Source organism: Canis lupus, chromosome 9, assembly GCF_048164855.1.
Source record: "Canis lupus baileyi chromosome 9, mCanLup2.hap1, whole genome shotgun sequence".
Classification (NCBI taxonomy): domain Eukaryota; kingdom Metazoa; phylum Chordata; class Mammalia; order Carnivora; family Canidae; genus Canis; species Canis lupus.
This window is the reverse complement of record NC_132846.1, coordinates 19171784-19186288: the sequence shown is the minus strand read 5'-3', so window position 1 is coordinate 19186288 and position 14505 is coordinate 19171784. Positions and strand designations below refer to the sequence as shown.

Sequence of the window (14505 nt, the reverse complement as noted above, 5' to 3'; positions counted from 1 at the left end):
AAAATTGCAGGTCAATAATCCTGATGAACATGGATGTAAAAATATTAAATGGAATATTAGCAAACTAAAGTCAACAATACATTGAAAAGATCATACACCATCATTAAGCAGGATTTATTCCAGAGAAACGGATTGTTTAACATCTGCAAATCAATCATGGTGATATATCACACTAACAAAATGAAATATAAAAATCATATGATCATCTCAATAGAAAAAACATTTGACAATATTCGACTTATGTTTACAATAAAAACTCTCAACGAAGTGGATATTGAGGCAACATACCTCAACATAATAAAGCCCTTATATGACAAACTCCCAGCTGACATCATACTCAATGGTGGGATGCTGAAAGCTTTTCTGCTAAGATCAGGAACAAGACAAAGATGCCCACTCTCCCCACTTTTACTTAACATAAAATTGGGAGTTGTACCCACAGCAACTTGGAAAGAAAAAGAAATAATAGGCAAACAAATTGAAAACGGAAGAATATTGTCACTATTCATATATGATATAATAATATATAGAGAGAGAACGTTAAAGATCCTGCCAAAAAAACTATTAGAGATTATAAATGAAAAAATTAAAAAAATAAATTATAAATGAATTCAATAAAGTTTCTGGATACAAAATTAATATAAAAAATCTGTTGTATTTCTATACACTAAAAATAAAAAATATTGAGAAATCAAGAAAATCCCATTTAAAATCACATCAAAAGAATTAAATAACTAGGAATAAATTTAACTGAGGTGAAATACCTGTACACTAAAAGCTATAAGACTACCAATGAAAGAAAGTGAAGAAGACACAAATAAATGGAAAGACATTCTGTGCTCATGGACTGTTAAGTATTAATATTGTTAAAATGTCCATACTATCCAAAGCAATCTATAGATTTAATGCAATCCCTATCAAAATTCCGGTGGTATTTTTCACAAAACTAGAGCAAATAATTCTAACATTTATATAGAACAACAAAAGACCCTGAAGCTAAAACAATCTGGAGAAAGAAATGTGGAGGTATCATACTCTTTGATTTCAAACTATACTATAAAGCTATAGTAATTAAACAGTGTGATACTGGCATAAAAACAGACACATAGATCAATGAAACAGAATAGAGAGCTCAGAAATAAACCACATATATGATCAATCACTTTACAACAAAAGAGGTAAGTATATACAGTGGGGAAAGGGTAGTCTCTTCAATAAATGGTGTTGGGGAAACTGAACAGCCACATACAAAAAAAAAAAGAAGAAAGAAAAGAAGAAAGGAAGGAAGGAAGGAAGGAAGGAAGGAAGGAAGGAAGGAAGGAAGGAAGAAAGAAAGAAAGAAAGAAAGAAAGAAAGAAAGAAAGAAAGAAAGAAAGAAAGAAAGAAAGAAAGAAAGAAAGATAGAAAGAGGAAGGAAGGAAGGAAGGAAGGAAGGAAGGAAGGAAGGAAGGAAGGAGAAAGGAAGGATGAAAGAAGAAAGGAAGGATGAAAGAAGAAAGAGAAAGAAAGAAAGAAGAAAGAAAAAAAGAAAGAAAGAAGAAAGAAAGAAAGAAAGAAAGAAAGAAAGAAAGAAAGAAAGAGAAAGAAAGAAAGAAAGAAAAAGAAAGAAGAAAAAGAAAGAAAGAAAGAAAGAAAGAAAGAAAGAAAGAAAGAAAGAAAGAAAGAAAGAAAGAAAGAAAGAAAGAAACTGGACCACCATCTCACACCATATACAAAAATTAATTCAAAATGGATTAAAGACTTTAATATAAGACCTGAAACCATAATACTCTTAGAAAAAAACCTAGTTGGTAAGTTCCTTGACATCAATCTTAGCAAAGCTTTCTTGATCTGACTCCAAAGGCAAGGGGAAACAAAAGCAAAAATAAACTGGACTATATCAAACTCAAAAGCTTCTGCACACACAACAACAAAAATCAATAAAACAAAAAAGCAACCAAATGAATGAGAAAATATATTTACAAATCAATCTCTGATAAGAGATTAATATCTAAAATATATAAAGAACTCATTTCAGTAACAACAAAGTCCAATTAAAAGTACACAGAAGGGGCATCTGGTGGCTCAGTTGGTTAAGTGATGACTCTTGATTTTGGCTCAGTTCATGACCTCAGGGTTGTGAGATTGAGCCCCATATCAGACTCCACACTCAGCCAGAAGCATGCTTGAGATTTTTCTCTCCCTCTGCCCCTCCCTGCTCTCTCTCTCTCTTAATTAATTAATTAATTAATTAATTAATTTTTTTTTAAATGGGCAAATCTGAGTAGACCTTTCTCCTGCCAAAGAAGATATAGAGATGGCCAACATACAAATGAAAAAGATTTGCAATATCACTAATCATCAGGGACACAGAAATCAAAACCACACTGAGATATCACCTCACACCAGTCAGAATGGCTAGTATAAAAAAACCAAGAAAAAAAAAGTGGTGAGGATGTAGGAAAAATGGAACCTTCATGCACTGTTGATGGTAATATAAATTGGTGCAGCCACTATAGAAAACGATAAGGAAATTCCTCAAAAAATTAAAAATAGAAATACCACATGATCAGAAATTCCACTACTGAGTATCTATCTATCTGAAGAAAACAAAAACATTAATTGGAAAAGATATATGCACCCATATATTCATTGCAGCATTATTTATAATAGCCAAGATACATAAACAACTTGAGTGTCCATCAGTGGATGAATGGATAAAGAACTGAGAGACAGATGATAGATAGATAGATGATAGATAGATAGATGATAGATAGATATCTAGATAGATAGACAGATAGATAATAGATAGATGATGATGATGATGAAGATGATAGATAGATAGATAGATAGATAGATAGATAGATAGATAGATGATAGATAGATAGATCAAACATACCCATACACACACGCGCATGCTCACACACACACACACATACACTAGAATACTACTCAACCTTAAAAAAGAATGGAATCATGCCATTTGTGACCACACCAATTAACTGCAAGGGTAATGTGATAAGTGAAATAAGTCAGACAAAGAAAGACAAATACTGCATGATTTTACTTATATATTGTATCTAAAAAAAAAATCAAAACCCATACTCATAGATAGAAGAAATGAGTGATTGCCAGAGGAGTGGGTAAGTTTGTTATTTTAATCAGGAAAAAAATCTGAAAAAAGAAAAAAGAAAGCTATCATCCATTATATGTTATACAGATACCTGTACACACTTTCTTTCAGGTATCCTTATACAAAGACTTTTTTAATCACAACACAAGTTATTTTTAAACTGTCTTGTTCCTCAGGCAAAGAGAATGATTCTTTAGAAATGTAATGCACATAATACTCACAAAGAGTGGGAAGATATAATTTAAAATAAGAATCTTTCTTCACCACTTTCAGTGGAATTTTCAGAGTTCAAGAGCTGGAGTTGCCATTGAATAATAGAGAGGCATCTGAGGGTATATACAAGAAAAGTAAGATAAGATGGACAGTTTTGTTCCTATGGACCTTGAATACCATTCCAAGCAACTCTTAGAACTGTCTGCCTGGGTCAGACATGCTGCCATGGTCAGGATGCTCTAAAATCCTCACAGGCTTTCCTTTTCTTTCCTTCCTTTCAATCTGAGAATATGTCTCCTTTCATTTACTGTTATAGTATCTTCTGCTATTGAACTATTTCTTACAGCATGTTCTTTCTTTGTTCAACTGAGTTCCTTTTAATATCTGAAAAAAGTGGTAGCCTCATTTTATTTATTATATGAAGACAGACTGGGGATTCAGACTTCCTGAATTAGAGTCCCAGTTCTAAAACTGATTAATTGTATGACCTTCAGCAAGTCAACCTAACTCTCTGTGCCTCAGTTTCTTCATAATGGGAATAATAAGAGAACTTAACTAGAAGTGGTTAGTTAAGTGGTTAGTTGAAATTGAAAAGACTCCATTTTAAAAGTTAGGCAAGCACTTAATAAGATACATTGCACTTAGTAAATGCTCAATAAGTATTTACAAATTTTTTGGACTGATGTTATCTTCTTAGTTATATCACTCATACATCCTTTCTAAACTATCCTTTAAATTTATGCCAACTTTTCTTTAATTTTTATCATCATTCAGTTTACCTGCATTGCTTTAGTAACTTAATTACTTAAAATCTTGTCACTTGTAGCTGCAGCTCAAAACTGTAGCTCTCATATTTGCAACAAGAAGAAAGCTGGACAGACAGAAAATTAATGACTTTTTATGAACTCATCAGAGAACTTAATCCATAGGACAGCTGATTTGAAATCTGGAGAGATGTGGAATGGCCATGTAAAAATAAGGAGGGTTTAGTAGACATAGGGACCCTCGGAGCAACCAATCCTTCTGCAGAACTACTTTATGACAGTAAATGCTTCAAATATAGTTTTCTCCTTTCCTGTGCAAGCTCTGTTCTCTTCTCCATGGCACTGGAAGAAAGGAAAGAAGGGAATCGTTAAGAAGATGCTGGATGACGGCAGCAGAACCAATGAAGTTTTGCTCCCTCCAAAGCAGACCTAACACTTGAACTCAGTCATCTAGAATTTGAAAGATATTTTCATGGCAAAACAGCAAATGGAAGAACCAAAGACAAATATGAAAAGTTATCAAAAACTTGTACCATCTCTTGCTTCATCCCATTCCTTAGGCATCAAGACCTCATGTGACACTTCCGTAATCCAAACTGCCACCCCATCCATACCTGCTTTCTCAAAGTGCCCCTTTCTCCATCCTTCTCCTCTCCAACCGTAACTACCAAAATTTCCCTGCCTTGGCATCTTCTGATGTAAATGAAAGGAATAACTATTTTCTATTTTTAAAACATATTCTTATAAATTATTGATAGAATTAAGGCTCCTCATTTAGCGAAAGATCTAGTTCTCTATGACCAACTATGAAACTAGTAGTGTTCTCCCAAGATATACTTGTACTTTCTTAACCAAAAGGATTGTAGCATTCTAAACTTCACCAACAGTGTATAAAAATACCCATTTCCCCACTCTTTTCAGCATCTTTCCTTTTTTCCTTTTTATTTATCTGAGAGAGAAAGGGAGAGAGAGAAAGCATGCAGGAAGAGGGGCAGAGAGTAGGGAGAGGGAAAGAGAGAAAATGACAAGCAGACTCCACATTGGGCACAGAGCCTAACACAGGGCTCAATCTCACTACCCTGAGATCAAAACCTGAGCCAAAACCAAGAGTTGGACACTTGACCGACTGAGTCATCCAGGCACCCATGTCAGTGTCTTTTCTTATGTTCATTTGGCTGTGTGGATATGTGCCTGTATAGACTTTCTTTTTTTCTTAATAGTTTATGAGATATCTCTGTATAATAGTTACATAAATTCTTTGTATACTTCTATGTGATGCAAATATTTTCCCCAAAATATCATTTGATTTGTATACTTTTTATGTTAATTTTACCACAATTTTAAACATATACATAATCAAACACTGATTTTTTTTTTCACTATGGATTCTTATTGCTTTAGCTTCCTTAGAAAGTCTATGATATGGGGCACCTGAGTGGCTCCGTTGGTTGGGCACCAGACTCTTGGTTTCAGCTCAGGTCATGATCTCAGGGTCGTGGGATGGAGCCCCACCAGGCTCCACACTCAGCAGAGAGTCTGCTTGAGATTCTCTCTCTCTCTCCCTCCCCCTCTGCCCTTCCGCCCTCCTCCCACTCATGGTCTCTCTCTCTGAATAAATAAATGGATAAAATCTTTTTTAAAAAAAGCAAATACAGTCCAGGATATGCTCAAGTGTCTTTGATCAGTAACATCAGTCATCTACATGGAGAGAAGCTATGTTTTGACAGAAGAAAACAGTCTATAATTGAGATTATACACAGGAAACCGTCCTGTATAAAGTTTACACCAAAATAATGAAGTAATTACTACTAATAAACCAACAACCCTGAACTTCTACAACAACCAAATAAAGAATAAATCCATCAATAACATAATTACTGGGCACCTGGGTGGCTCAGTGATTGAGCATCTACCTTTGGCTCAGGTCGTGATCCTGGGGTCCTGGGATTGAGTTTCACATAGGGCCTGCTTCTCCCTCTGCATATGTCTCTGCCTCTCTCTCTGTATCTCTTCTGAATAAGTAAATAAATAAGTCTTTAAAAAAATAGCATAGTCACTAATAGTATATACTTAACATATATGTGAATTAAAGAGCTAGAAGGAAGTTGAGATAGAATATCATTTTACAGATAAGGAAACTGAGAAACAAAAAAGATATAATGTTCTATCCATGAGCATGGTGCACAAAATATGGAACTAAAGTAAGATCATATGCTCTAAGAACTAGATTATATAGTCCTCCAGAAGATAAGAGATTCAAAATATAAAAGAAAAACTGGAACAGTTTCTGATGGATCATAAGATCCAGATTAAATATGATAAAAATATACATTCAAATTTAATATTTTAGTAAAATTCATGAACACTAAGGTAGAGATAGCAGAAAAACATTAAAATAAAAAGACAAAATCATAAATAAAATAACATAGCATGTGCCAATCTAGAAGTTTTTGGTACACTTGTGCAATTCACAAATATCTCTGGCTTTTTCTCTATCTGGCATATGGTAGGATTGTAATTCCTTCCCCACACTGACATCATATGTGACCCAGAACTTGCTCTGATGAATGAAATGTGAAGAGAAGTGCTATCTGTGAAGATTTATTAACCACTGCAGGATCACGAAGTTCTTCCTTCCCCTCTGCCACAGTGACAGACAATACTCTAAACAGTGGCTACTCCATTAGCCTCAATCCAGGACAGAGAACAAATCCTCCAGAAGAACTACAGTGAACAAGTATTATAAGCAAGACATTCTGTTGTTTTAAGAAATTGATATTTGGGGATTGCTTGTTACTACAGCAAAATACAAAGTAATTTATTGATAAATATTTTTTGAGCGCATTCTTTGTGCCAGGCACTATGCTAGGTGGTAAGATATAATAACATTCAGGAATTAGTTCCTGACCTTAAGCATTTACAATTCATCAGGTGGGGGAGAAAAGTAGTAAAATGTGTAACTATAACATAGTATAATAAAATGTTGTAGTTGGTTATTTGAAGGGGCACATGTACCCCCATGTTTATAGCACCATTATTAACAATAGCCAAATCATGGAAAGAGCCCAATTGTCCATCAACTGATAAATGGATATTGAGGATGTGGTATATACATACAATGGAATATTACTCAGTCATGAAAAAGAATGAAGTCTTAGGGCACCTGGGTGACTCAGCTAGATAAGCATTTGACTCTTCATTTTGACACAGGTCATAATTTCAGGGTCCTGGGATCAAGCCCTGATCTTCAGGCTCCCAGATCAGCAAGGAGTTTGCTTGTCTCCCTTTCCTTCTGCCCCTCCTCCTGTTCTCTTTGTCTTTCTCTCTTATATAAATAATCCTTAAAGAAAAAAAGAATGAAATCTTGCCATTTGCAATGATGTGGATGGAGCTAGCGTCTATTATGCTAAGCCAAATAAGTCAGTCAGAGAAAGACAAATGCCATATGATTTCACTCCTATGTGCAATTTAAGATACAAAGTATATGAGTATAGGGGAAGGGGGAGAAATGAGAAAGAGAGAGAGGGAGGCAAACCATAAGAGACTCTTAAATATGGAGAACAAACAGGGTTGCTGGAGGAGAACTGGGTGGGAAGATGGGCTAAATGGATGATGGGTTTTAAGGAAGACACTTGTAATGAGCACTGGATGTTATATGTAAGTGATGAATCACTAAATTCTACTCCCGAAACCAATATTCTTTTTGGCTCCTGAAATCAATATTACACTACATGTTAACCATCCAGAATTTAAATAAAAACTCAAAATAAAACAATAAAAATAAAAATAAAGTTTGCATTGCACAATATTTTTTTTTTGAAAAGTGCTGTAGGCAGGACAAGTACTAAGTGCAAAATATGGACATAAGGGCATGCCTCCTTAAGGAAGTTACTTCTAAGTTGAGAAATAAAGGACAAATGGAAATTCTTTTTTTCAAAATAATTACTTCTCCAAATTCAGCCAAAGTATATGGAAAATGTAATGCTGTTTTAGAAAAATAGAATCATATATATATATATATATATATATATATATATATATATATATATGATGTTTCCAATAAGGAAACAACATGTATTCTTCAACTGGCCAAAATTCAAGAGGCATTGCTGAGAATTGCCAAAGTGTACTAGTTTACTAGGACTGCCATAACAAAATACACAGACTGGATGGTTTAAACAACAGAAATGTATTTCCTCACAGTTACAGAGCATAGAAGCCCAAGATCAAGGTATAAGCAGGGTTAACTTATTCTGAGGGCCTCTCCTTGGTTGTATGTAGATGGCCATCTTCTCCCTGTGTCTTCACATGGATATCCCGCTGTATGCACTTGTGTCCTAATTTTCTCTTCTTATAAGACACTAGTCATATTAGATTAGGGCCCACCCTAATGACCTCATTTAAACTTAATTGCCTCTTAAGGAGTCTATCTTCAAATATAACCATATTCTACAGTACACGGAGTTAAGACTTCAATATATGAACTTGAAAAGGGAACACAATTTAGCCCATGACTCCAAGGTTTGGTGTTTTTAGTCAGTTATGGCTGCTATAATAAAATATTATAGACAGAGTGGCTTAAATAACAAACATTTATTTCTCACAGTTCTGAAGGCTGGAAGTCCAAAATCAGGGTCCATGGTCAGGTTCTGGTGAGACCCCACTTCCTGGCTTATCCATAGTCTCCTTCTTCCTATATCCTCACATGGCTGAGAAATTATCTCTCTGGTCCTCTTCTTATAAAGGCACTAATCTCATTCTCAAGTGCTCAATCCTCATGACCTAATTATCTTCCAAAGGCCCTATCTCCAAATACCACCATATTGGGAATTAGGGCTCTAACACATTAATTTGGGGGAAACATAAACATTCAGTCCACAGAGTCAGTAACTAACTGAATGATGGATGCTAAAGAAGAAAAGTAGTGCATAATCACATCAAAGTTGATTCTGGGCAGTTAGAAACATTACCTAATAAGTTAGGAAGAAGTTACCTATTTTCAACCTACAAAACCTCAGTTGAGAGTAGGACGTTTAACTGGAGATATCCTGAAGGCAAACAGAGAAGGTGCAAAGTCTAGGCCAAAAATAATCCTAAATGCAGAGGCCATTTATTTGAGAACGAATAAAAATTATAAATGTTGGTTAACATCCCAAGGGAAGAAAACTAGTATTAGACCCTTAGAATATAGTCTGTATAGTTCTTGAACTGCAAACAAGTACCATAATTAAGACGAACCCAAATCAACTTGTGATAAACAATTAGCTTAGATACTAACCAGTATCTAAGAGTAAGTCTGCAATGAAAAGAAATGAGCAATACTAAAAAAGCAAAAGGTCAGTTAGAAACCAGAGAGGTGATTATTTTACAATAAATATAAATTTCAAAGCTCAAGTCTCACATGAAATTGATAACTAAATTGAGCTTATCCTTAAAATAAGTTCAATAAAGAAAATATTTCCCTGAACATGAGAATTTTATCCATAGTTTAGAAGCAGCGTAACAAGTAGATATCCATAAAGTGTTGATGAATAATAACTCTGAGGAAAAGCATTAGATGGTTTGACATCACTTATTAATAAAGCCTTTCAAGTGCTACATATAGCTATTATTTATTGTCTATTTTCCTGAATTTCCCTGTAACTAGGGGGAAACTTGATCTTTAAAGTAGTAATAAATCTGAAATGAGTGCTATATCATTCTTCTTCAGGTAGGAATCCATTAAAAAAATCATAATGGGTTATTCACATTCTACTTATTTTAAGATCTTACAGTGATTAAATTGAAAGGCAAATTATAATTAATTTTTTTTAATTTAAAGATTTTATTTATTTATTCATGAGAGACACAGAGAGGTAGAGACACAGGCAGAGGGAGAAGCAGGCTCCATGCAGGGAGCCCCACGTGGGACTTGATCCCAGGTCTCCAGGATCACACCCTGGGCTGAAGGTGGCGCTAAACTGCTGAGCCACCTCATGGTAGTGAGATCCAGCCCCACGTTGTCAGGCTCCACCCTTAGCAGAGTTGGCTTGAGATTCTCACTCTCCTTTTCTCAGCCCCTCTCACTCATGTTCTCTCCCTCTCTCTAAAATAAATATAAATCTTTTTTTTAATTAAATGAGTAAATGAAATAAAAGCTACCACACAGAATTACAGTGAAGACTAAGTAAGATATTTTAAAGTATTTTGAAAACTTTTCATTTTAATGACATGAGATGTAAATGATTGATGGATCAAAATTATTAGCAAACTGAACATCATCAAGGATATGTCAAGAATATTGGCAAGAATATTGGCTGACATTCCAATGCCACACAGAATTCAGAGCGAGGTACACGAAATGTGACTGAAATTTTGAAAACTCTAATAATCAAATTCTGTAATTGATTATGTTCTTGGATACAGAAAAGCTAAGATTCTGGAAATACCATCTTCTAAAATCACCTGGAAAAAGCAACTTACAACCATAGCTAAGATTTTCAAAACTTTACTTTGTAAATTATAATTTATGGGCAAAAAAAAAATTGGGAAGTTTTTTAAGTGAATGCTTGTTTGAAAACTGTCACAGATTTCAATTTTGTCATCTTGGCTTGTAGTTAGTGAAGCTTTTGGAGTAGATTTGGCATACTGGCAAAAGCATAAGTGTCAAAAATTTTAGTATTTTCTGAATATTTTTAAAGTCATTTCATATCTCTATTTCCTTTCCATGTCAAAAGATCATTCTAAAACCTTGTAAAGGTCCAATATGGAAATCAGCACCTGGATAAAAAATTAAAATTGGAGGAAAAATTTAAAGAAAATAAGTAAATTAACACATGAGTAAAAAATAAAAATAGGAAAATAAAAGTTAAAACCAAATTGATAGACCAGACTTCTTGAAATTTTAAGCACTGAATGAGACTCATGGAAGCCTGAGAAAATGGAAGATAATTTCTTCCAACAGTCACAGTATTTGTTTTGGAGTAGTGATTCATTTATAAAACTAGCTTTTACTATTAGGCAGATATTGATGAGAAAGTACTCAAACATTGATAATAAAACCAAAATTGTGAATTGGGTCATCCAAATAGATATTTTAGAAATTTCTATTCAACCAATTAACTCAATGAATTGTCTCAGACTTTCTTTGGCTACTAACATCTAATGCAGTGGTTCTCAAATTTTAATATGCTTATGAATCACCCAGGAATCTTTTTAAAATATAAATTCTGATCAATAGGTCTAAGGTGATGCCTGAAATTCTGCATTTCTAGTAACCTCCTAGGTTATGGTAATACTGCTAGTCTGCACAGACATACTTTTAAAGGAAAAATCAAGATACAATCCCACCAAAAAAAAGTTATTTATTGATCAATGTTAAAGTTTTGCAGTGATAAATATGTGTGTTTAATCATCTGTTCTCTCAAAAGTATCCAAGCAAGGATATTCTTCTATCTTTAAGGTATAAAATTCTCAGCCTTAATCGAGGTTCTGTTAAGCAACTGAATAGATACAGAGCTAATGTCAAGAAGATTGTTGTCCTGCCTCCAGCGCCCAAGTACAGGCAAAGTTGGATGGCACTCACTAAACCTGGAATACAAATTAGGCTCCTATCAGCATCTTCACTGTCTATGCTCCTGGCATCTAGAACATATTGATCTTCCTTCAGTCAACAGCAGAGTGTCTTCCTGTCAGACACTGACTATCCATCTCAATGGGGAATTATCTGTCCAGTGGTTCTTGTCCAAAGCCTAGTGGAAACTACTGATATTCTACAGGGAAAATCTAAGTAGATTTTGAGTATTATTTTAGCAATGTAACCCTCTGTCAAATAAAATGCTGCATTCAACTCTAATATATAAAGTAGCTTTTTATGTGTATAAAGTTAGTTTGGTTCAAATTTATATAAAACTAATTTGTCCTGTCGAATCCCAAAGATTTTAAATTGGTAGTTATACTTGTTAGTTGTAGCTACACTGGCCTCAGGATTCAATTTGTTTTTGCATTTTGTTTTGGTTACACAATATTGAAACAATCTTAAATCACATAGGAAATTAATCTCAAATCATAGTTTGTAATAGCTCACTCTACACTGTCAGAATTCTCTTCACTAAAACAGAGATGGCAGGAAAATTTTTATAGCACTTGTTTTTTAACAGTCTTTAAAACATTTTTCAAAATATTTAAGCCAAATTCAAGTCAAACATTTGTAGAGCCCCTCCTCTGGCCTACCATGTAGAGAAACCAGTTAGAAACACTGATCTAAGAAATATTTCCTCCTCCTGGTGGTTAAAAAGCTTGTATTATCCTGCATTAAGACAGTTCATCAGAAAGCTATCCACCAAAGGCATATTATGAATTTAAAAAGATATAATATGCCCAGAAGTCAGTGGCATTTCTATACACTAACAATGAGACTGAAGAAAGAGAAATTAAGGAGTCAATCCCATTTACAATTGCACCCAAAAGCATAAGATACCTAGGAATAAACCTCACCAAAGATGTAAAGGATCTATACCCTCAAAACTATAGAACACTTCTGAAAGAAATTGAGGAAGACACAAAGAGATGGAAAAATATTCCATGCTCATGGATTGGCAGAATTAATATTGTGAAAATGTCAATGTTATCCAGGGCAATATACACGTTTAATGCAATCCCTATCAAAATACCATGGACTTTCTTCAGAGAGTTAGAACAAATTATTTTAAGATTTGTGTGGAATCAGAAAAGACCCCGAATAGCCAGGGGAATTTTCAAAAAGAAAACCATATCTGGGGGCATCACAATGCCAGATTTCAGGTTGTACTACAAAGCTGTGGTCATCAAGACAGTGTGGTACTGGCACAAAAACAGACACATAGATCAGTGGAACAGAATAGAGAATCCAGAAGTGGACCCTGAACTTTATGGGCAACTAATATTCGATAAAGGAGGAAAGACTATCCATTGGAAGAAAGACAGTCTCTTCAATAAATGATGCTGGGAAAATTGGACATCCACATGCAGAAGAATGAAACTAGACCACTCTCTTTCACCATACACAAAGATAAACTCAAAATGGATGAAAGATCTAAATGTGAGACAAGATTCCATCAAAATCCTAGAGAAGAACACAGGCAACACCCTTTTTGAACTCGGCCATAGTAACTTCTTGCAAGATACATCCACGAAGGCAAAAGAGACAAAAGCAAAAATGAACTATTGGGACTTCATCAAGATAAGAAGCTTTTGCACAGCAAAGGATACAGTCAACAAAACTCAAAGACAACCTGCAGAATGGGAGAAGATATTTGCAAATGACATATCAGATAAAGGGCTAGTTTCCAAGATCTATAAAGAACTTATTAAACTCAACACCAAAGAAACAAACAATCCAATCATGAAATGGGCAAAAGACATGAACAGAAATCTCACAGAGGAAGACATAGACATGGCCAACATGCATATGAGAAAATGCTCTGCATCACTTGCCATCAGGGAAATACAAATCAAAACTACAATGAGATACCACCTCACACCAGTGAGAATGGGGAAAATTAACAAGGCAGGAAACAACAAATGTTGGAGAGGATGCGGAGAAAAGGGAACCCTCTTACACTGTTGGTGGGAATGTGAACTGGTGCAGCCACTCTGGAAAACTGTGTGGAGGTTCCTCAAACAGTTAAAAATATACCTGCCCTACGACCCAGCAATTGCACTGTTGGGGATTTACCCCAAAGATACAAATGCAATGAAACGCCGGGACACCTGCACCCCGATGTTTCTAGCAGCAATGGCCACTATAGCCAAACTGTGGAAGGAGCCTCGGTGTCCAACGAAAGATGAATGGATAAAGAAGATGTGGTTTATGTATACAATGGAATATTACTCAGCTATTAGAAATGACAAATACCCACCATTTGCTTCAACGTGGATGGAACTGGAGGGTATTATGCTGAGTGAAGTAAGTCAGTCGGAGAAGGACAAACATTATATGTTCTCATTCATTTGGGGAATATAAATAATAGTGAAAGGGAAAATAAGGGAAGGGAGAAGAAATGTGTGGGAAATATCAGAAAGGGAGACAGAACGTAAAGACTGCTAACTCTGGGAAACGAACTAGGGGTGGTAGAAGGGGAGGAGGGCAGGGGGTGGGAGTGAATGGGTGACGGGCACTGGGTGTTATTCTGTATGTTAGTAAATTGAACACCAATTAAAAAAAAAAGATATAATAAATTCTTTATACAAAATTCATTTCCATAAAATTTATATTAAAGATATAGTTTTGATATAGACATTTTCTATACAGACATTTCAACAACTATTTAAAAATCCTTAATAAACTCTTCTCAGAGTTCAGGATCACAAAAAGTATATCTTTCCTTAAAACTGGTATATTTTGGGGCCCCTGTGTGGCTTAGTTGGTTAAGCATCTGTCTTCGACTCAAGTTATGA

The 14505-nt window shown here is 34.8% G+C and overlaps 1 long non-coding RNA gene across 3 annotated transcripts in view; it reads right to left on the bottom strand.

Moving 5' to 3' along the window:
• Positions 1-3123: 3123 nt before the first annotated feature.
• The window catches only part of LOC140639875 (uncharacterized), a 102686-nt gene continuing 91304 nt past the window's right edge, over positions 3124-14505 (bottom strand). For all 3 annotated transcript variants that reach the window (XR_012036522.1, XR_012036520.1, XR_012036521.1), the window contains 2 exons: positions 6003-6101; positions 3124-4431 (listed from right to left, as the gene is read on the bottom strand). This is a non-coding gene — a long non-coding RNA (uncharacterized lncRNA). The remainder of the gene's footprint in view (positions 4432-6002; positions 6102-14505) is intronic.